General features: G+C 41.0%; 1 pseudogene across 1 annotated transcript in view; it reads right to left on the reverse strand.

Moving 5' to 3' along the window:
* Positions 1-23,384, reverse strand: part of LOC146567298 (sodium/hydrogen exchanger 9-like) — a 62,835-nt pseudogene that overhangs the window by 34,222 nt on the left and 5,229 nt on the right. Inside the window, exons 5-10 of the transcript XR_014893899.1 lie at positions 21,310-21,422; positions 8,819-8,924; positions 6,498-6,636; positions 5,394-5,499; positions 2,658-2,746; positions 1,290-1,403 (exon numbers count right to left, since the gene is read on the reverse strand). The product of XR_014893899.1 is annotated as a sodium/hydrogen exchanger 9-like (transcript). The remainder of the gene's footprint in view (positions 1-1,289; positions 1,404-2,657; positions 2,747-5,393; positions 5,500-6,497; positions 6,637-8,818; positions 8,925-21,309; positions 21,423-23,384) is intronic.

The following is a 23,384-nucleotide window of genomic DNA, read 5'->3' on the forward strand; positions in this document are numbered from 1 at the left end:
CATCAGTCCATCACTGCCCAATCATTTCTCTCAGAAAGCAAAGCTGACGGATACAATAAAGCTTCTGAACACGAGACATCTGTTATGATAGTAAGATTTTTCTATTTATCATTAAAGAGCAGATCGTTTTTTGATAAGATGACTCGAGTTCTATCGCCATTGTACTCTGGTCTACAGAGGCTGCTGCCAGGGGAGAAACATATGCATCTCCTGCCTGTGATGGATTTCTTCCTGTATCATATTTGACACTATATGCAAAATATTAAATCTAGACAGAAGCTATGATCGTTGGATGTCTCCGAGCATATTTTTTTCAAAACCTGGCATTTATTTTTGATATCAACTGTGATTTTTTTCTGCTAAACAGCATAAACATCTAGATGTCAAGACTAGCTGATTAATGTAACAGCTTTTTGGTCTAATTTTAAACACTGTAAAGTGACAGAAAAGTAAGAAAAATGGCAAATTCTCTCATTTTCGTTGCTATAAGATAAACGTGAGGCGGCACGGTGGTGTGATAGTTAGCACTGATGTCTTACACCAAGAAGATTCAAATCAGCCAGGCAGCTTAGGGCTCGTTTGTGTAGAGTTTGCATATTCTCCTTCCCACAGTCCAAACACATTCATGTTAATTGGTGATTCTAAACTGGCTGTAGGTGTGAATGGTTGTCTGTCTCTCTGCATTAGCCCTAAAACTTGTCCGGGGTGGGGCTGCTTGCTCTACGATAGCTGGAATATTTTTGCTGATTAATTTTGTGCTTCGTTATTCACATTCACAATATGATTCATATTTGAAATGCAACCAATCAATATTTTCTCATTTTTGTGCAAAAGACAGAACAGAAAGCGTAAATCTTTACATCGTGTTAAAGATGCAGAAAAAGCTAAAACAGCGTCATCTTCAATCCGCTAAATGAAAGAACGGTAAGATTATTTTAAACAGCAAAAAGATTTAAACAGTTTAATTACAGCGTTGCTAAAGAAAAACCAAACAAAAACATCAGTAACAATAAGAATCTGTAGAGATCTTGACTGCCGGAAACCAGCTGGATGACATTTGCAGAGCTCTCAAGATCACCGCCCCTCCCTCTCTCCCCCAAGGACTGGGGAAGTAACAGTATTGCAATGAGGTAGCAAGAAATACAACAGGATAACCAGTATGATCTACTAAATGACTTGTCATTAAACTAATAGGAGACAGAACTGAGTCCTATTCCTGAGATGGGAGTGGAATTCAGAAGCTGCACAACAGGGGGTAAAGTCCTCTGTCATACAGCAGAAAAGGATACAAGTGCCCCAGAAATGAAGTATGGTTCAAATTTATGGCAAGTGAACTTCAACAATATATATCCCATGTAGCCGAAGATGGAAATCTCCCCGAGGAAGTTGAAGACTTCAAAGAGCTGCAAATTATAAAAGGAATTGAGAGGATCATGAGAGAGATGTGTGTATGCTTGCTGTTAGAAACACATAAATCTATTTACAGAGTTTCATTCTGGGTATCTGCCTCCCCTTGAGGACAAATGGGCCAAACAAGCAGGGCACAAGTGAGTGTTTATGGTTAGGCCATATTAAGGTTAAGGTAGGGGTCAGAATCAGCCGAGCACTGAGTACACAATGAGTGACATCCTCTGAAAAAACAACTTTGTGTGCCGAAAGATGGCTGAAAGTGAAGTAGAGGAATGGATAAATAGCATTAGATCTGTACAAACACGACAAATCCAGTGTTTATGTTATTCCCTTTGAGGCGGCAACTGCAAACATCTACAGCTCGAGGGCATAATGTGGTTTCCTGTAACAGCAGACATGTTCTTGTCATCATCTTTGTGTGAAATAATTTCGTTTGAAGCGTACTGGGGATAAAACAGCACATCTTTAGGGACCCAAAAAGTCATATGCTAATGAATGAACTCTGCTTTTTATTAGAAGATTATTACAACTCATCGACTCAGGCTCCAGCTTGTCATGTTCTAAGCCAAGCTGAGGAACTTTGGTGTCATATACTGTTCATGCAATGGCATTAAAGAGATGATACAATTTCATTAACCATATTTTTTATTTCTTATATGATTTAGAGCTCTGGTTAAAAAAAAAAGATATCCAGCTGAATAAGTGCACTTTTTGGGGATCATAGAAAGAAAAGTATCGGTCCCACTAGCTATTCAACTACTGCCTGTATACACTCAATCACATTTTACCATAAGCTGCATGTATAAACCCTAAAAAATACAGATAGAGGCATTCTGCCAAGTGAACATGCTCTCCTGCATAGCCAGTCCACTTTATAGGCAGAGGCTTCAACTGTGCTGCCTTTTAGGAGTGTCTGTGATAAACAGTTAGCTGCACTATGGTGCTGATAATGAATAATAAATGCACAAATAAGTATATGTGTGTACTTCTGATTTGTTTTGCTCCTCTATGAAGCTTGCTGGCAAAGTGTGACAGTGTGCTAGCCTCCATCTGTGCTCAGCCTTTTAAGTAGATAGCTGGAGACTGATGTCCCACACGGACGCCCGCTGGACAACTGAGCACTAATGGCAATTAATGAGCGCGAACTGCAAATGCTGGCGACAAGAGTCATTCTACACAAACGAGAAGACTAAAAATGACTGTCAAGCAAAAGGAAAACAAGTTTCAGTTGCGCTCCGTTAACCCACCTGCTTGATCCTTGCCCTGCCCTCAGAGGACAAGTTGAGAACTGTGTACCTTGCCTGACTCAAGCCGCAAAACATCACTGCCACAATACCTGAAAGATAAACAATACTTCTGAAATGAATGAAAATTCAAAAATGATATAGCCCCCCCCCCACCACCACCACCACCCCCCCAAACATCCACAGCATCTTCTAAATGTGAACATTTACATTTTGTGGACAAAGCTCATAGATGAGAATCCTGTCAACAGCAGGGAGTTGATAATGCGCCGGATCTGATCAGCTGAAAGTATGCAAAACCACTTATATGTGCATATATTAGTAATCAGGATGAGAGAATCTGTATGTTTGGGAGCTGCTTAACACACAGAGGCTTGAGACTTGTCACGCTGAGAATATGGTGTAGGAGGTTCTACCATCACAGGAGGATCATTTCTGAAAAGAGCTTTTGTCTCCATGGTTCAATCCATGTTTTTTTGTTAACAAGCCAGAGATGCCGACATTCAGAAAAAAGTGGGGAGATGAGGACAAAGATAAATTAAATAAAAGCACTGTTAGAGTAATTCATGTAAGCACTGGTTTATAACATCCAAAAATTAAGCCCTCCTGTGTGCAGCCACTCATATAAAAATTAACCGGATCAGACCAGCCCAACCTTGCATCCACCCACTCTCCTGGTTCCAATAAAAATGTGCTGCCCAAACCAACTCAAGCATATTTATATATCTGATAAAAACATTTACTTGTCCAGATACATGAGGCTCTGGAAACGATTAAAAAAAAAGTTTTAAAAGTGATATAATCACAATCACAATGTCAGTTGCGTGGGAGGAGATACTAACAAAAAACAAATGCACGACAAGCAAAGTACAAAAGGGAAAGACGTACAGACAGCAGCCTCTGCTCCTAAGACAGAGGGTGGAGAGAGTGATTAGGCTCACAGGGGAGGCTGGTTGGACCAGAGAGCTAGAGTTTGAAGCACAAAGCATGAAAGGTGGGCTGCTGCCTCGCAGGACACGCTTGGTTCATTGCAGAAATTCGATTTCACATTTTAGCTTCCTTCGCATTGAGCGAATAACAGAAGGTGGAAAAATGTGAAACTGCTGCGATGGGTATAGCAATAGGTAGAAGACAGGGTTGGCTGTAATAAATATGGCAGCAGAGACAAAATAGCAGCTGTGGTTCAGACTGCTAAATTAAGCCAGTCCATTAGTCTCTCTTCACCATCCGCCTTTACATCGGGATGCTGACATGGACCTGCACTATGCTAGTTCCAGTAATGCTTGGTCAAAATATACCTCTTAGCATTGTGCAACGCCATCTAATGGAGCACGCCATCGTGGCAGATCTCATTTTGGTTCCATTTGGTTGGGGGCAACAACATCGTCCTTGGTTTACATAACACTGACAGAGATAACACATCACCTGTCTGCTGCATTAAGTCTCTTTCTAAGTCTTTTCCACACAGAGCACTTTGCAACAGATTAGATGCTTCTCATAATGAGCAGTTGTGAGGGGCATAAGATTAATGACAGCAGGGCTCCCTGCAAGGCTGAGGGTCATTAGACACACCCTCACTAAACTCTAGCAATTAACAGAGACAGAAAGAGCCTCGATTACCAAAGGACACCAGGGAGGACTCGCATCAGTCATTGCATTCTTTGGTATGATGTGCTGCCTCATCTCAAAGCGACCATTAAACGCCTTTACCGTTAATGCTGTATAGGGTATAGGGTACCATTCATCACCGAAACAGTAATTTTCACTACCTAGACAACAATATCAGCATTAAACTAGATTTTATAACAGTAAAGGTTTCAGGTCAAAACAAAGTATTAAAACCAGCCCAGGAAATGCATGTAGAAATATACTTCCACTAGAAAACTAGAGGCTCTGAGAATTACCGACTGAGGTTTTTCTGTGGTGCGACTCCCACACTGGGCAGTATTTAAAATGCGCTTTATAAACAGGGCATCTGGAATTTAATGGACAAAGGTCAAGCTTTTTCATTAAAACCATCTTCTCTGCCTCCACAGGCCACAGGGAGCAGTGCCAAGGAAGAGAGAGCATTAATACTAATGTGCGCTAATGTATACTCGACTTATATTTCAAAACAACATTACACCACATCAGTAAAGAAACAGAAGACAATTCTAGGCAGCAGAGTCGAGAAATGGTCTTTTCCAAACATGAGCTTGCAAAGATACGTCATTACTTTGACTTTCTTAAAGAGCAGCCACTCTGGGTAAGGACCTGTAAGTGGTGTCATCTCCAAACTAAAACTACAAGCGTTCTCAGGGAGAAGCAGCTATTTTAAAGTAAGAAGAATAGGACTGGTACTTCCAGTTGTCTGTGATGAGAAGATTCTTGGAACAATGCAAAACACTTTGTTGGTTAAAGAGTGCATCTGACTGAGAGATCACTGACTGTACAGGGAGTGTTGGTTGATTGACAAAAAAACCCAAAAAACTGAATCTTGTATGCAAGCAGGGAATTGTGCAGATGGTCATGACTGGACAGCAGTATGTGCGCACATTATTTCCAGGTTTTTGGAGTGTGAGTGGAAACAGAAAATGCCTTGAAGCCAGTCAAACAGATGCTGGGTGTCACTGATACTGTAGAGCAGTATGCGAGCCAGCGGGAGCAGTTGAGAAGAGACGCCTGAGGGGAGAAGGGCAGCTACCCAGAGCACTGACATGGCCACAGACACACAAACAACATAAGTCACACAGTGTTCACCTGATAGCCCACAGGCTTCAGCCGAGAGGTAGCTGCTCCAGGACAGCAAGAAGAAGACTGACGTTTCCAGCAGGGGATTTTCATGCAGCCGAGTGAATTTGGTGAGGTGAAATGAAAGTTAAAGATACATAAGATAATCATGAAGTATTTAACACTTTGCATCAGGCCAGGGTTCATATTGCAAATGCAGGACAAATTTCCCACTGTTGCACAAGTGCATTCCAGTGCTACAGTCTGGAGAAACTGTGGTACGCTGCCTGCAAAAATAAAGCAACTGCAAATAGTGCTCAACAAGCCAGGGGATCGCCCATACAGAGTAAACGCGGGCAGTGAGCTCCACTGTCCCACATCCCCTCCGGCAAAGCTTGGGTGCAAACCATAGAGCAATATTTTACACGGTGTTCTGGGCAAAACAGTAGGCACTAGAATTTTCATATTTCTGACAGCCACATAGAAAGAAACGAAGGGTAAGTTTGGCTACTGGAAATATTACAAAGTTAGGCCTGAAGGGTATTTAATAGGCTGCGCTTAAAATACTCCTCGGGCATGCAATAATAAAAATACACCTTCTTAAGCCTGATTGTTTTTGTAATTAATAAGGACAGGTGTGGTTATTAATTAAAAGATAAATGAGCAACTACACATCAAGGTGAATTTCTTTAACAAATAGCAGACACAAGAGCAGGATGCTGCTATGGTTAGCATCAGCAAAATCTAATAAATGCTCACTTTGTGGTTTGCCTACACCCAGAGATTAGTCACTGTAAATAAGAGCTGAGTCCTGGCCCAAACCCCTCATGACACATACCCATTTTTCATCCTAAAGTCTAATTACTTGAAGATCAGAGAGAAACGCCGGACAACGGCGCAAGTCGAAACTTCATCATAGGCTATTGGCTTGATTGACGACCTCTCTGCAGCCATTAATGTCGCAGGAGCACTTTAGACTTTAGCTGCATCGCTTTTGTTGGTAAAAGTGGTACAGTAGGGGTTTGTTAGAGAAGCAATTATAGTGTTGAGGAACAGGATATACTGCGGCGGATGCTGAGGTGATAATTGAGTCTGGGGTGTAGAGGCAGAGATGGGACGGGATGAAAAGGATATGAGGGCTGTTATTACTGTGAAAATGAGACCTAAGAGGAAGGAGCCAATGAGCACTATGAGAAAAAAAACAAAGGCGTGGAGAAAGGCAGTGGGGTTGAAGATGAGTCCTGCATTCATCTGGGTGTAGGTGGTGATGGCACTAGGAGAAACATGAAGCAAATGCAAACAGAGCCGTTATGGAACAAAAACAAGCCAGAGGCATAATTACAACAGAGACACTTTGATTGCTACAGATGCTGAGAATACAAATTTAAAAAAAAAAAAAACGTTTATGACTCTGCAATAAGAACAGTCATCAGAAATATGACCAACTGGGTTCTTAGTGGAAAACAATGAGCATAAATTTACATTCTTATTATGCTGAGCTAAGTGCTATTTACTGGAGTCATTCCTTTTTTAGATTACATGGTTTCCCTTAGAACTTCCATCTTTTCCCGAAAAAGAAAAAAAATATTAGGATTTTTTCTTTGTTTCAGAGACATCTCAGTGTAGTTAGTAAGAAACAAGTAAAAAAAAAAAAAAAAAAAAAAAGATGGCAGCATTATTCACACTGCTATAAATATTTACTTTGTGAGAGGAAGGGAGGCCTCCATATGGAAGTCATTGAGTGCAAAAGAGGCCTCACAGGGAGGACAGAGGGAGGAAGAAATTGTGTGCATGTCTGTGTGTGGTGGGATGGAGGGGGTGCCTGTGGTAATGCAAGCCCAGACAAGCGACCAAGAGAGTGGCTGATGAACCAGTCTGCCTTTGTGGAATGACACAGTCTCTTTAGCCGGCAAAGACCCTCCCATGTACTCCCCCGTGGACTTAGATTGTTTTAAATGAAACACAAACTATGGAATCAGCAAAAACGGTAGCAAAGTGGCACTTGTTTTGTTTCCCTGCATTTAATGGGACCCAGAGCTACTGCTCACAGTAAAGAAACAAACACACCGCGCACAGCATCTGGTAGCCACTCATATATACTGTAAGTATAAGATGTCTTATACTCCTACTAACATTAAAATAGTTTTGTTTCTGCAATTTCAGTACCATCAGGCTGGAATGAGCAAGCACACATCACAACAGGCCCTAATCTCTATAGCAGGAGGGGAAGAATCAGTCAAGCTATGGTAATGAGCTCAGCATGCTGAAAAGGGGAAATCTATTACCCCCCTCTCCTCCCTGAAAAGAAAGACTCCTGTGGTGCATTTGCCCACTAGTCAGTGATCAGAGTGACCTTCTGGAGACTGTAACTTCAGATGGTTTGGGCTGTTATCCCAGTTGAGATCCCAAGATGTTAAAGCAGGACCTGGCTGAATGGTGGCTGGGTCAGGGCTGCTGGAGCAGGACGTTCTGCGACTGTGAGATGGCACATCAGCGTAAGGTTGAGCTGCTCTGGGAGCTTGTTAAAATTCTAGTGCCAGGACCCTGCCTGGCTCACTAATAAGGGCCAGCTTTGTGCATGGGGCCAGGGCGACCGGCAGGCGAGTGACCAAGTCGAGTGAAAGGAGATGGCATGTAGGCTGGTCACGCCACTCTAAGAACAAACAGAACACTATCTGACTCTTTGTCTGGGAAGAATTGCAGGCTCCCTCCTCCACCGTACAATGTACACAATGCAACAATTTGCGCTCCCCTTCTAGGAATTGGCAAGCATATTTATTCAATTGGAAAGCGAGATGTCAGAATGTCAGGTTCTATATATTTGCATCAGTCTTTTTAAAGATAATAAGCACAGATGTTATCTCTCCTCCTGCTTTATTTGTGTGTCTGCCTGCTTGTCTGTGACTGTGGAGATGTGAGTTTTCGCCCCTCTCTGTCTCCGGCTTGCCATCTGCTTTCACATCTACACGACTAGCTCTGCTCACTAGCATTGTGTAAACAGAGCAGACAATGACAGCAATGTGCGAGGACAGAAGCATGCATAGTTTTGTAAAAAGCTGGAGAAAAGGGGAAAGAATTAAGCAAATGAAATGCATGGAGAATGCATGACTGCATCCTGGCTGCTCTGAGTTTCCAAGAATTTTGTGTTGTATTCTTCCAAAGTCAACATTAGCTATGATAACCAAGTTCGCAGCATGGGACTGTCTCTTTACTCTGGCATTAAGGACCTAAATGAGATGCTGATGGTGCTTGGGGCAACTCACTTATGCAGTTCGCTGCATAGTATTTAAGGGATTGTTGCTGTTTTCCTTAAAGCTGGCAGCACCCACTCAGGCTTCCTTCCTCCACATCCGCCCCCATAATGCCATTTGGAGAAGTCTGAGCACCCACGCAATTAAACCTTGAAATAGATTGCATTCTCAGGGCTTGGAGAAATACTAAAGCAAAATACTCACTGTGTCAGGACGATGGCAACGGCATCATTCAGGACACTCTCGCCAAACAGCAGCATGTGCAGATCCAAGTCCACACGCAGATCTGATAACAGGCCAAGGACTGAGACTTTAAAAAAGAAAGAAAAACAAAACAGGAGAAGTGTTGCTATTAATGGCTGCAGGAAGTAGAGCAACTTGAAGAGAAAAAGAAAAACTACTCAGTTAATTACACAGCAGAAGTGTCCTCCAGTATCTCCTGTGCTATTACAAAGAAGAGAAAGTACAAGAATTAATAAGTAAACTGACAAAAAACTACAGTATGACGACAGCAGCGGGATAAAGATTTTGACAACTGGGCAAACTAAGCAAAGATTTGTTCAAGCTAAACAGGATGTAGAAATTACACAATGACTTGGGAAAGATAATATCTATGTTTGTTAATGATACATGAACAAATTAAGCGCATTGCTCATCATAATCTTTTTTCCCCACTGTAACAACTGGAAATTGGAGTATGAAAGAAAAATGCAAAGTTTAACATAAGTGGAACGTTACATTTCTTTGTTTTTTAGGATCCAAGCATTGAGTGATGTGAGGCTTTTGGAGTGCTACACATGTTTGAAAACTCATGAAACTTTACATTATGTGAGTGGGCCTTAGCAAGAGAAAGACCCTTTAAAGTGTAAGTAACCAACATGCGATATTTCTTATCTACATGCATGAAATTATGCAGCCACTTTTAATATTCAATGAAATAAAAACAGATTCTTAGATACATGTGTAAACCCAATAGGAAGCCTACCATTTTTAGTTTCCCCCTTTCCATAGACTCTACTCTACCCAGCTGCCCACCAAGAATGAAATTATCAGTTTTTACGATGTATCCTGTGATGATAAAGGTTAAGCCTTTTGAGTTGTAACCGAATAGTGTGTCATTTTCATGGTCCAATGATGAGTTTGGATGTTTTGCTACAAATTATAAAGTTGTTGTATCTCCAATATAAATACTTCAATCTGCCTTAAACTTCCTATACTGTTTAATAGTCTCAAACATGACAAGCATTGCTTTTACATTACATTGAAATGGGCAATCTGCATATAGTAATGGTCTAAATCAACATGACATACAGTTACTTGGTGTTCTCTAATGCTACATCATGGACACAATGCATATTGTTTTACAAAAAGAAAAAGTAAATTATTTAATTATTATAATTTTATCATAGTTTTTGGCCTATATTGTGTCACTGGATCAATCACCTATACATTACAGTTATGGGAAAATGTAGACTGTCTTTCAATTCTAAGGTTTTATGTAACTGAACATAACAAATATAATCTGGTCTTCCCAGGACTTAAAGTTTATGGCAGTACAAGTAGAAAAATATTGAACTGAAACATGAAGCATGGCGTGTTTGGAAGGCTTGTAATGTGACAGCACGGCTTACGTTTGCAAAGTTGCATCTGGACAAACCACAAAACATCTGCAACGATAACCTTTGGACAGCTGAGACCAAAGTAAAGACATATTGTACAACAGTGGTCACCAACCTTTTCTGCGCCACGGACCGGTTTAATATCAGACAACATTTTCATGGACCGGCCTTTAAGGTGTCTTAGATAAAGACAAAAAAATAAAATGATACCACCAAGACGAAAACAGTGGTATTTTTTCACTGTGTAATTGTGTAACTTTATTAGCAGCGTCCTCCTGAAATGCACCAACAACATTGAGAGTAACATCCTCCTCTCTGCCCCTTAATGCTCTCTGGTTGCTATGGTAACTTGTAAATATTTCTTTCAAAATAAGGCTCACAACTACAACACGGGGGGAAAAAAACACCCAGGGAAACAGAGTTAACGATAAAAACCCTGAAAACCATAAATTTCATACCCGAGCCTCAACTCTTACGGCCTGGTACCAAACGACTCACAGACCAGAACCGGTCCGTGGCCCGGGCATTGGGGACTGCTGTTGTACAGTCCCACGTTTGTTGACAACAAAACACAACACATCGGCATCAACACCATACTCTACCAACTCTCAAGCACAGCAATAACCAGTATTTAAGTTATTGCTTGTAAAGTTGGTTCTTTAAACTACTGAGTCATCAGGCATAGTTTAATAATCTGATTCTACATGTTGACTTAGTGTTTGTTAAATGAACAATGGATGATACAATACAATACAGTTTTATTTATATAGCACGTTTAAAAACCTGAAGGCAGACCAAAGTGCTTCACAGTTATTAGGGGAGAAAGAACATTCAAGTCAATAACAGGGTACAGATCAGGCACTAGCACAGACAGAATGGAGGCACCAATAGACCAGAAGAGTTAAATAAAATTGGTATCAAACCCCAATACAGAAAGAAGGAAGGTCAGATCGTGAATACAAAATATCTACTAAGAAGATAAAAACAGCAGTAAAATTAATAATAAAACAATAAATTTAATATAAAGTTTAAAAAGGGTATTAACTGGTCAGGAAAGCCAGGTCAAATAAGAATGCTTTCAATCTTGATTAAAAGGATTGGATAGAGTCCAAGGCACGAATAGAAGCAGGGAGGCTGTTCCAAAGGTTGGGTGCAGCTGAAGCAAAGGCACGATCACCTCTGGTCTTCAGTCTAAACTTAGGTTGGGCCAGGAGTAATTGATCTGATGATCTTAATGCACGACAAGGAGTGTACAAATTGAGGAGGTCGGTGAGGTAACTGGATGCAATATTATTCAGGATTTTAAAAGTGAGTAGCAAAATTTGAAACTCAATGCGATATTTGATAGGTAACCGGTGTAGATCAACAAGAGCTGGAGTAATAGGATCAGATTTTCTGGCTCCAGTAAGAAGGCGAGCCACAGCATTCTGAAGCTGCAGCCTTCGATGAGAGAAGGCTTGGAGACCACAGTAGAGAGAATTGCAATAGTCTAACCAGGAGGTCACAAAAGTGTGGATAAGTTTTTCCAGGTCCCTGTGTGGTATATAATGCTTAGCTTTAGAAATCCGGCGCAATTGAAAGAAGCCAGATTTAACTACAGATGACACTTGGTCAAAGGAGCTTGCAAAGAAAGGCGTCCGGACTTCTTTAAGTTGCTTGAAGACGTTTCACCTCTCATCCGAGAAGCTTCTTCAGTTCTAAGGTCAAATGGTGGGGAGTCCCAGATTTAAACCTAGTGGGAGTGACCCCCCACAGAGGGACAAAAGGACCCCTGATGATCCTCTAATCGCCTGAGCCAAGGTGTGAAACTGGGTGTGGGTCCCAATCAGCCAGAGTTTCGGGTGAGTTCATTGTGAAACCTGGCCCCACCTTATCATGCAAATTCCTGAGATCAGATGGCCCAGGATGTGAGTGGGCGTTAAGGCGTCTGGGAAGGGAACTCAAAACTGGATTATAGATGGCAGAGAGTTGGTGTCGTAAACCACCGCCTCTGTTCAAAGATGGTCGCTCATAGTGGACATAGATGGCTTCTTTCACTCCTCTTTCAAACCATCTGTCCTCTCTGTCCAAAATGTGAACATTGGCATCCTCGAAAGAGTGTCCTTTATCCTTAAGATGCAGATGGACTGCTGAGTCTTGTCCTGTGGCGGTGGCTCTTCTGTGTTGGCTCAGGCGATTAGAGGATCATCAGGGGGTCCTTTTGTCCCTCTGTGGGGGGTTACTCCCACTAGGTTTATATCTGGGACTCTCCACCATTTGACCTTAGAACTGAAGAAGCTTCTCGGATGAGAGGTGAAACGTCTTCAAGTAACTTAAAGAAGTCCAGACGCCTTTCTTTGCAAGCTCCTTTGACTACGATGACCTGGATGACTGAGAACCTTCACAGCCATACAGATGACACTTGCTTATCGAGCTTAAAGGAGCTGTCCAAGTAGACACCCAGGTTACGTATAGAATCAGAGAGAGAGTTAGCAGCAGGGCAACAAGCTGGTCGAACACCATAACTTCAGTTTTTTTCTCATTTAAAATGAGAGAATTATCTGACAGCCAATCTTTGACCTCTCTCAGGCAATCGAACAGGAAGTGCAGTGATGCTGACAGATCATCAGTCAGTTGACAATAAATTTGAATGTCATCAGCGTAAAAGTGATAAGAAATATTGTATTTTTCAAATATGCAGCCCAAGGGTAGCATATACAAAGAGAATATTAAAGGGCCCAATGGCAAATTAGTTTCAGCACAAACCAAATAAACAAATAGTTTTACAAAAATTACATTCATTTATGCCAAAGTTTAAAATCTCAAACATGAAAATCATGTTTAAATTTGAAATCCACTTACAATATAATTAAAACAAAGTCCAGAACCGTGTCTGTGTGTTTCATGGGCCACATTTCCTGTGTTTAAAAGACATAATATACAACATTGCTGGTTTGCTGGGAGGAGTAGTGAGAGTAGACATATGAAAGACTGAATTTCTTGACATGATTCAGATACACTTAGCCACTCACAGTTACCAGCTGCTACAATTACTTGTATCCTTTTTTTTTAGAGCTGCAGGTGTTGCTGTTTCATATCATACTCATTTTCAGTGACCGTGAATATACATCGACATACACTCTTTAGCTTGAGGCATTAATACAGTTTTCACTACAGAGAGCGATAACAACTAGGTTACTGGGAATCAGAGGAAGCTGGCTGTGAAAAAAGATAAGATTGTGTGGTGCTTTAAATAAAAGATTAACTCACTGCTAGAAAAAACTGCTACCTGAATATACTGTTTATACTGACCCTGCTGGCAGCTTTGAGCTTGTCTGTCCCTCCCTGAACTTTATTCCGGTTGAAGAGCTTTTGAGCATCTCAACAGGAACCAGACAACTTCAGATCTTTTTCATTTTGAACTCACAGGTTGACTGATTACTACGCTTCGGTACACTGTGCTTAATTCCCCAATGCGCAGTGTACTTACAGGTTGCAGTGGAGATTTTCCTGCATTTAAATGGATATGTTGAGCATTGAATTATAACTTGTGATGCAAGCTTGGAGCATGTTGAATGTTTAATGTTGAATGCATAGCTCCAACTGGCAGTTGTGGTAAGGGGAAAAAGGGGGAGGATGGGGGGCAGGTTTTACATTAAAGTAGTTATGAAATAAGTAAGACTTGAAGTAAAAGAAGGAAATTTTTGGAGGACAAGTACCGACTCATCTGTCAGACTAAAATGAAAGATTTGCCACAATTATGGGATAAACTCCCATAAATGGGAGAAAATGAAGGTGAATGCAATGACAGCGTGCATGCATGAATGAGCATTCTCCCAAATGGTGAGTTGTAGGGAAATTCAGCAACGCCTTAATGGCTTGTCTCACCACTCTCCCTTTCTCTTTAGATAGTGAACTCCTGACCACTGAGCTTTACTGAGGTGAGAGACGCCTGTCATTCTGTGCCCATTTTCATTGGATTTTTTTGGTGACTTATTGGATATGTTGTCAGTATGCTCTTGGATGAATTATGGAAGGTTGTCCATTACTTTCAGTGTTCTCTATTTTTTACTCTTGTCTTCTCCATCTGTATATATTTGTTTCCTGCTCTTTAACATATGCCTAGCTGCTGGAGCTACTCTCCCAGTCTATCACAGGACTTATGGCTCCTGTTTGTACTGGTACCACTTTGGACCCTTCATATTTGTTTCGGTTGATTCTTTAACCCCTCTCAGTCTTCCTTATAGTGCTGTCACATGGGATTCCCACATCTATTACCGCTGTCCTCTTCTGCTCCTCGTCAACTACTACTGTGTCTGCTTGTTTGGTTGGCAGCTGCTTGTGAATCTGGAACTTAAAATTCCATAAGATCTCTTTTTCTAAACCACTTCTGGTGGTGCGTTCCATCAGTGCTCGAGGAAGTCTGACCCACAGTCAGCACAGATGCTCCTGGACACTATCCTAGGCACTTTTAATTCCCCTGTGTGCTTGTTGATCTTACATATTACAACTACTGTCTGGATTTAGTGGCATCTTTACTGTTCTGTTGCATCAGGTGTGTTCTGACGTCACCATGTGTCACCACCACTGTGCTATCCCTTAGGCCTTTTCTAGTGACTGGCAGTATTTGTTGATGCCAGCCAGTTTCTTTGAATGATACTTCCAATGGATTCCTCTTCATCTTCTGCTATCTGGCACATGTAGGGTTCATTTTTCTATTTTAACCATGGATTTTCCTTCTATTATCCTAAATTGTAAGTCTGACACACATTAATTCTCTGGCCCTCTTTTTGTTGCTCATAGATTCTCAGAGTTCTTGACTTTAAGTTGAATATAGCTGAGGACTTCCCATGTCTTGACATAAGTAGCTTCTATCTCCCCTTCTGTCCAGCTTACTTTAGGCTTTAGGCAATTTGATGTAAGAGCAGAATAGACAGGTGCTGCTGACAATGGCTTCATTCTATTTAGCCATTTCAGTGAACCAGCATTTATAACACCAGGCTATCCATAGTGACCCTGAATGGTTATAAAAGTATGAAAATGAGGTAAATTATATGCTACAATATGACTATTGCAGTCGTCATATCTCAACCCACTGAACGCCAGTGGGCGACCTTTGATTACCCTATTAAAGCACGACTTCACAACTCTCATTAAAGCAGACATTTAGGCAATATCTTTGGGAAAATCGGTATTTAGTTGTGGTTGGTTTCCTTTCATCCTCATCACAGCTCTAATTTGCTCAAGGGATCATGAGCAGGAAAAGAACGGTCCTATATGTCTGCCATCCCGCCTTCTGGTCACGCCACCGTTTTAGTCCTGATTGCTTCCCCTCATTCCCACAATGCAGCAACACTTATACAATCAGTGAGCAGATCCTGCTGAGGTAGATCGGTGAGTCGATGCCTCTTTCACTCCTGGGGTACAGCTTGAAATCATGTAAACCCTGTAGGTGGCTGTATTTGTATCAGCAAGAGAACGGCTCATAACACACACAGATTTTTTTTAAGAGCCTTAGTAAAAATTCTTTATGAGATTTATGAAATCTGGCTTGCAGGAATCCTAATTTCTCATATCATTTGTGAGGAAATTCATATCGGTGGTGAAAAATACTAATAAACTGATTATTTACTTATTATTTAGCCAAACCCGTCTCAACACAGCATCAGCTGACTTGAACTCCACGGTGAGTTTACGAAGAGTAAATATCACATAGAAGATGCTGAGCATATGAATGAGCACATGCACACACAGCATCCTCAGCTCAGCAGGCGACTAAGTGTCGACACTGAGTGACAGGCAGAATACTGACACTGAAGAGATAGTGACATGCCTAGTAGCTCCAGACTTCCAGACACCTCAAGTATCTCCTGCAAGATATCAGCTCTAGAATTGGTTCAATTACAGTAGATTAGATTACAGTGTTTTACATGAGATGCAGAGATAGGTGCACAAACTGACAGACTGATATAAACAGATAAATGCAGGCATCTAATAATGGATAGTAGTAACTGCCAGAGAAGAAGTCAGGCCAGGTTCCAAACAAGGAAAACAAAATTATCATAACAAAAAACAATGTCAGATATGAGGAAAGACAACACAAATGCGGAGTCATAAACATACACATGCAAGGATATGTGCAATTCTGAAGGCTGGACATTATCATATTCAAAACAATAACAACTCCTGGTGGATTAGTATTCCACTTGTTGATTTCAAAATGCAAAAATAGTACTCTGAGTTAGTGATGGAAACATTCTGATGTGGAAAAAGAGCCAAGGACGATTGCTAAGTTTTGCCCTGTGAACACACAGACCAGCGGTGGCAGGACAGCAAGGATACGACCAGACTGACAATACGAGCGGTGGCCAGAGAGCGGCCTCAGGACTTGTTTTGACAGATCTGGCTCTTTGGTGTTTGACAGGTTTAAAGCTCTTTCTGGTTGGGGGAAATCCTTTATCTGGAGAGTGTGGGGTAGGCCCTGGAATAAGGATTGCTCCGTCTCCCTGCTTCCATAATGCCTGGCCGATGACAGTATGTCATGCACTCCTCACACTCCAACACTAAAGGGAAAAAAATAAAAACACCCACCCTCGCCGCACACACTCACACTCACAAGGTGCTGGTTGGCTGTGTTGTCATGGAAACTCCATCCTACAGCTGTCAAGTGTTCATCAGTTTCCACAGCAACACCATAAGGTAGAGAGCCTAGACAATTATTTCAGACATAATACAGTTGAAAGGGTCGAAGGGAGCTTTATTGGGTCAAATTACCCATTGCTGAGTTTTAGCAGAGGCAAAGCTTGCGACCATCTTAGTCAGAAAGCATGGGATTTGCTTGCTGATTTGACCAAATTAGGCAGATATAATACTCAAAGAGATGACGGATTAGGAAGGAGATAACAGGCAACAGGGAATTACTATAATCTCCCCAGCTCTGTAAAAAAAAAACACCCAAAACTGAGGCTTTATAACGGTTTCATTTCAAGTTGGACTGAACAAGTTAACTAAGGTTCTCAGTGTATTTCCCAGATGTTTACATCTTTAAAATGCACATCAATTTGTTATGCTTATAATATAAAAACAACCAACCAAAACTATAGAAATTTAAGATATAAAAGTCACTGCTAAACAGTCACTTATTTCTATGTAAATTAAAGTAGTGCAGATATAGCATGTAAAATATATAAAAGTTATTCTAGATAGGAAGCAAGTGATCTGTTAACAGTTCACAGTTCAGCATCTGGCAAGGGGCTCATGAGTACACATAGCATGGGTAGCTTGCACATCTGTGAAGGCACAATTGATGCCAATTGTATACTGATGCTACACATGATGAACTGAAGGACAGCTGAGCCAAAAATTCTCATAATTTGAATTAAATACTCAACAAAAACACATTAAACATAAACAACACAACTGAATCAACAAACTAAAGAGGTACCACTTTTAACAATAGACAGTATGAGGTATGGATATAGCCACTGTGACATCAGCCACTACACGCTGCATTTTGAAGGTTCATTGTGAACCAGTCAAAGTTAGCTAATGTTAGCATTTAGCCACTGCTATGTTGATATTTTGGACCTAGGGGATTACCTCATATGGATGAAAGAGTGGAGTGTAAATATGTGTGTAAATGTACCCAAGCTAGCAAGCGTGGTTAACAACCTGCATTCATAAAGTTGCCTGTTAGCCTTTTTTCTTCACTTTAAAAAAAAAATTTTTTTAAATTCACTTTACTTAGAGAAATTGTCTTAAAAATAATACTCATGGCCCTTTGAAAAAAGAAAAAAGTTATACTGAGGAAACACTTTCTGGCTTTCTCATTGAACACTTGTGAGCTAGTTTTTTCAGGTTTTACTTCTTTTGCAGTGCCAGCTCCCCCATTACAATGTTGTGATGGTTTTCTTTCTCCACCTCGAGCTAAATGCATTTCCTTAGGTAAAACCGAGGAGTGGCAGAATGCAGACTGTTCATAACAGGCACAAGCTGGCTGAATTGAAATGATTCTGACTGACTAAGACTAAAACTGACGGCAATTTTCTGTGTGAAAATTCAATTTTCTTGCCCAATAGCTGGAACTGTCTTTTTTCAACAAGAAAATTCCAAACCACATTCTACATATATCACAAAACAATGGCTTCAATGTGACTGAGTCTGGGCAATGAAAAGAAAAATAAGACAAAGGAAGCCCTGAATTTTTGACTGGATGAAATCCTACATACAGAAAGAATGAAACCCCCCCGCCCCCCCATTCCAAAAATCGAAGGGTTATTAAAGGAAGAGGTGATGCAAGACGGTGGAAATTACTGTTGTAAGTCAGTGTCAGTGCACCAAAATGTGCAACTGGTAAAGTGTTTGTGACATCAAACAATGAATTATTGTATATTATGCACCACACCGGTCACAGAATTCAGCATTACATTACTTGTCTTACTTAGCCTGTTATATATTAATAAAGACTAAACACATACTGTATGTGTGCTTAGTGAGCACCAATTGTGGCCTTCCATGTTTACCTTAATGTTGTACTTCTGCTCCTCTGTTGCAATAACATGCCTAAAATTCTGTGTTTGACGATGCTATGCTGCTGGTATATTGAGCCATACCTATGGTTTGTTTACTTCTCATTTCTCTTTCAGCAAACCAAACTGCGTCCCTACAAACTACATGAGAATGTTCAGTTTGGTCATTGGGCAGATGTATCAGGGCTGGGAGCAACAGAAGCAAATAAACGATGGTTCAGATCGGGGCCTGATCACGTTCACACCATAAAAGAACCGCTCAGGAGTTCATTTGGAAATGGACCAAGACCACCTCCTCCAAAGGCTCTCGGTGCTCATCTCTTTCTCTCTCTCTGTGTGTGTGAGAGTATTTATAAATCTTTTTAAAGAGGAAAGCCAAAACGGTAGCACAGAAACAGAAGTCATTCCTTTCAGAAGTTAAGTGAGGGTTTCACTGACCTGCCTCCATCCCTGCAGCTAGAGGATACAGCACAGCAGGTGTTCCACTTTGTGACCTGAACCATGCATTTTATTTTGAGTCTTGGAGGAACAGGTTTCACAGCTATGGTTCTGTGGTGGCTTGTATAGAACTAAAAAGTTTTTTTTTTTAAAAAAAATCAATAGATGCCAAATGAAAGGAACAAATAGGAAAAGCAAGACTGTGGGCCTGCTTCTTCTGCCAACAAAAAACGATGAATAAAACCCAGAAGAAGCCTCATCTAATGAAACATTAAAGGTGAAATGTTAACAATGAGGTATTGCAAATTTACCTACGTAGATATATGAACAGTCAGCAGACAGACTCTACCTTTCCCAAGTATGAATTTTCACAGACAAGACGTGAAAACGTACATTTGCAGTCTTGAAGAATAGGGCCCTGGATAAGACCCAAATATAATCTCTCTAGGTTTAGAGGTTACTATGCTAATCACATTTTTGACATGTTGAGTCATACTGAGCTGAGCCGTGTGTTTGAAAAGAGGATAATACCAACAGAAAACAGAAATATTCATATGACTTTCTGTAATAGTTATGCCTAAATGCTGCTTTGAAAAACCCTCCACACTTACAGACTTTTTTTTTCTCGAAGACGACGTTCTAAAGAATATCAGATTCATCTAAAGCTCAAAATCTATACTTTGCCTATACCTCTAAGATGGTAATTTCACAAAAACAATACAGTAACATTACTTTAGTGTCCTCAGTGGTAGTTGCAGCGTAAAATCAGCATCCACTTTAAGCAACACTTTAAGCGAGGTTGCTTCAGCTCTGCAGCAAATGCTATTACCTATCCCTCCACTTTATTCAACGTAGAATAAACAGGAAAAAAAAAATCAAATCAAGTATTTTGTATCACTTTTAAAACCGCAGCTATATCTCTGGAGTCATCTCCAAGCAGAAAAATACATTTGGGATCAGTCAGATGGCTCACCAATGCCATTGTTTAATAAATATTTTTTAAAAACTCAAATAAAGAGCACTAAAGTTTTGTGCTTTACAGCATATATGTGGCAGTGGCACAACCAGAGAGCTGTCAAGCAAGCAAGGGTTATGACATGATGACACGTCTACATTGTTCTGAGAATCACTACGTCTTTGTCTTACAGCGTAACAGACTGAGCCTGTTTCGGTTGCGTTCGTCCATTTCAGCCTTGTGACTGAAAGTTCACGAGGAAGAGAAATGAACTGGAAAATTCTGACAGCTGCTTCTCCAAAAGTCAGAAAACCAACGCTGCAGAGATGGAAGCAGGTGAGGCATATCTGTGTTTCGGCCATCGGTGCATCACAGTGTGATTCAAATCAAAGCTACAAGCGAGCCGGAGTCGGCAGAGATGAACGCAGCATGGTGTGGCAAAAATAATGTCAATCAGTGTGACAGCCGCACCATAACCTACAGCTCCTCGCTGACACTCACCCCTATCAGCCACTTACCGTATAAATAATTCATTACCAAATGAGGACATTACCACAGGATGCTGTATGACACTCTACATGACTGCTCTTGAGGACCACTGATTTTATTGTGTGTACTCCACTTAGGAGAAAGGTGCACTGAATTTAAAGCAGTTACAGCTACTGAGTGGGTGTTGTGGCTCTGTTCCTGCATATACAGTAGCCTTAGCTGTCAATGTTTTTGTTATACAAAGATTCGTCTGTCAATCTCAATGTTACACCTTGTTACTTAAAACCAAACAAAATAAGGTGTGAAAGAACAGTGTGCACCAGGTTGGACCTTTTGAAACATGTTATCTAATACGTTAACTGCTCAGTGAATCTGCAGTAATAAATAAAAACTCCCCAAAAAATTGCAGAAATGAGCAATATGCAGCTCCTCAAATATGCTCAACACATATGGATTTTATTTCTATAACTAATTTGTATGTATAAGGCAGAGCCTGGTGATGGGCCTTTTATATATCGACTGTGATCAACAGCCAAACATTTCATCTTTTACTTGTGGTAAGAAAAAAAAAAAAGCACGTTTGCTTTACAAATTATAAAAGCACATATGCAAAAAAAACCACAAGATCAATGCTGCCACTGCAAGTGATGAGCTATTAGCAGAAGGTTATTTATAAAGGGTGACTACCTGGATCAGTGGCTGACATAATGGCACCAAAAAGGAGGCAGTGAGTGAGGAAGAATTCTTCTTTTTGTTCGCTCAACAGTACCATCAGTTTGGTGAAGCCGTACATGCAAGCCCTGGGATTGAGGACAAACAGACAGAAGGAAACACTGTGAGGTCATCAGGGAGCGCCAGCCAGAGCAGGTCTATCAGTCATCCCTCTAACCACAGCAGGGCTTCCCCTAGAGTAGTCTGGGTAATGGGGCCAGACGCTACCAGCAGGTGAGTTGACCCGTTTCCAGGCCGTAGCTCCTTTTTACACAAGCGAACACACAAAGCTGCGACTGTGCTGGGAATTTTATTATTTTATCCATGTTAATGCGAATGAGTGTGAATATCCATATGCTCCGAACTCGACCCCACATCCACCTACTAAATGGAACCACCCACGCACGCACACACACCACAAACCATCTTGGGGGTCAGTATCCATCTATCCTAACTGTTTGCATTCTTTTAAGACACTGTTATATACGGTACTCTCCAACATAACAGAACAGCATAAGTGTGTATGTGTGTGTGCATGCACAATGACCTAGAAGACTAAATATAACCCACTAACAGTCTTTGTGAAGGGCACTTTGACAGAAATATAAATGACACAATATTTTTATCAGCTCTGGAGCCAAATACAAAAATAAATCTAGTATTGTATCTCCACTGTGTTATCTCACTTATAAAGAAAAAAATAAAACTGTACACAAAGACTTGATAAAGCGTCCAGTCAGTTCAGCTCCTTAGTGATAACTGATGTATGCTGAGTACTAATCCAGTTAGTGTGGGGCATGCCATAATAATCAGTATGCCAGTGTGTCCTCTGGGGAACCTTTCTGTCCACTGGCATAGCTCTGTCGGTGACAGCACATGACCTGCCCCCTGCAGCCAGTATTTAAAGCACTGTCCTTAGGTCAAGCAACTAAGCTGTGTTATTCGTGTATCTTTAAGGAAGACTTGCGGTTAAGATGATTAATTGTGCATTGTGCGTTTGTGTGTGTGTGTGTTAGACATCCAGAGAGAGACAGAGAGAAAATGAGAGAGTCAGGCACAGAAAAAGACAGGAAGAGGACTGTAAATTGAGACAGAAAGATTCCCACACTCTCACGACACTAACTCCCTATGGGATATGACACACTAACAAGCAGCAGGACTGGCCAGCTCTGATGCCTTAGCATTAAAAATGGAGCACATGAGGCGCCATGAACAAAACCTTTCCTGCTTCCCAGAGGGAACGGGGAAGTTTGACAAATGCTGCTCCAGGTAAAGGAATAATAGATGGAGCAAGGAAGGAAGGCAACATCCTTTAGCCAGTTAATTCCAGGCAATACTTTAAGCACATGACCTTCAAACCCACTTGTTTGAAATGACTGACTGGGGGAGTTAAGATCATTTATACATAAACAGAAGTTTCTTCTAACCACAAAACGTGTTGAAGTTAAAGCAAGAAAATAACAACTAAGGAATTCTGAGGTTTTCTCACTTGCTCTGTGCAGCAATTAGAGCATCAGTGACAACTGGTTTAGAAAAAGCCTCAAATTCCTTCAGAGTGTGAGAGTGCCATCTAGCTATGTCAGGCTACAATAGCATCAGTAGATATCTGTACTCTCTCCAAAATCAATATTACTTGTGCTGAGTTTGGTGCACTGTAGTGTTATTACAGAAATTTTGATTAGTCGTAGAACCAAAAGCACAGGTGTAAGCACAGGATTTGGCTTATGGGGGCATTTACAGAACACTATTTCATATTACTGGTGACATGTGTTAGATAATGTCCATCAACGTATCCAAATCAGGGTCACGGAGGCATCTGGAGTCTATCCTAGCTGTCACAGGCAAGAGGTTGGGTACACCCTGGAAAGGTCACCAACCTGTCAGAGGGCTAACACACATGACAGACAACCATTCCCACTCACATTCACACCTACAGTCAATTCATAATCACCAGTTAACCTAACCTCAAGCTCATGCATTCTTTTGGGCTGTGGGAAGAGGCCAGAGTACCCAGAGAGAACCAATGTAGAGATGACTTGCAAAATCCATAC

This window comes from Mchenga conophoros, linkage group LG9 (genome assembly GCF_057382185.1).
Source record: "Mchenga conophoros isolate Kocher_MC1m ecotype Shallow Benthic linkage group LG9, M_conophoros_male_GT1.1, whole genome shotgun sequence".
Classification (NCBI taxonomy): Eukaryota; Metazoa; Chordata; class Actinopteri; order Cichliformes; family Cichlidae; genus Mchenga; species Mchenga conophoros.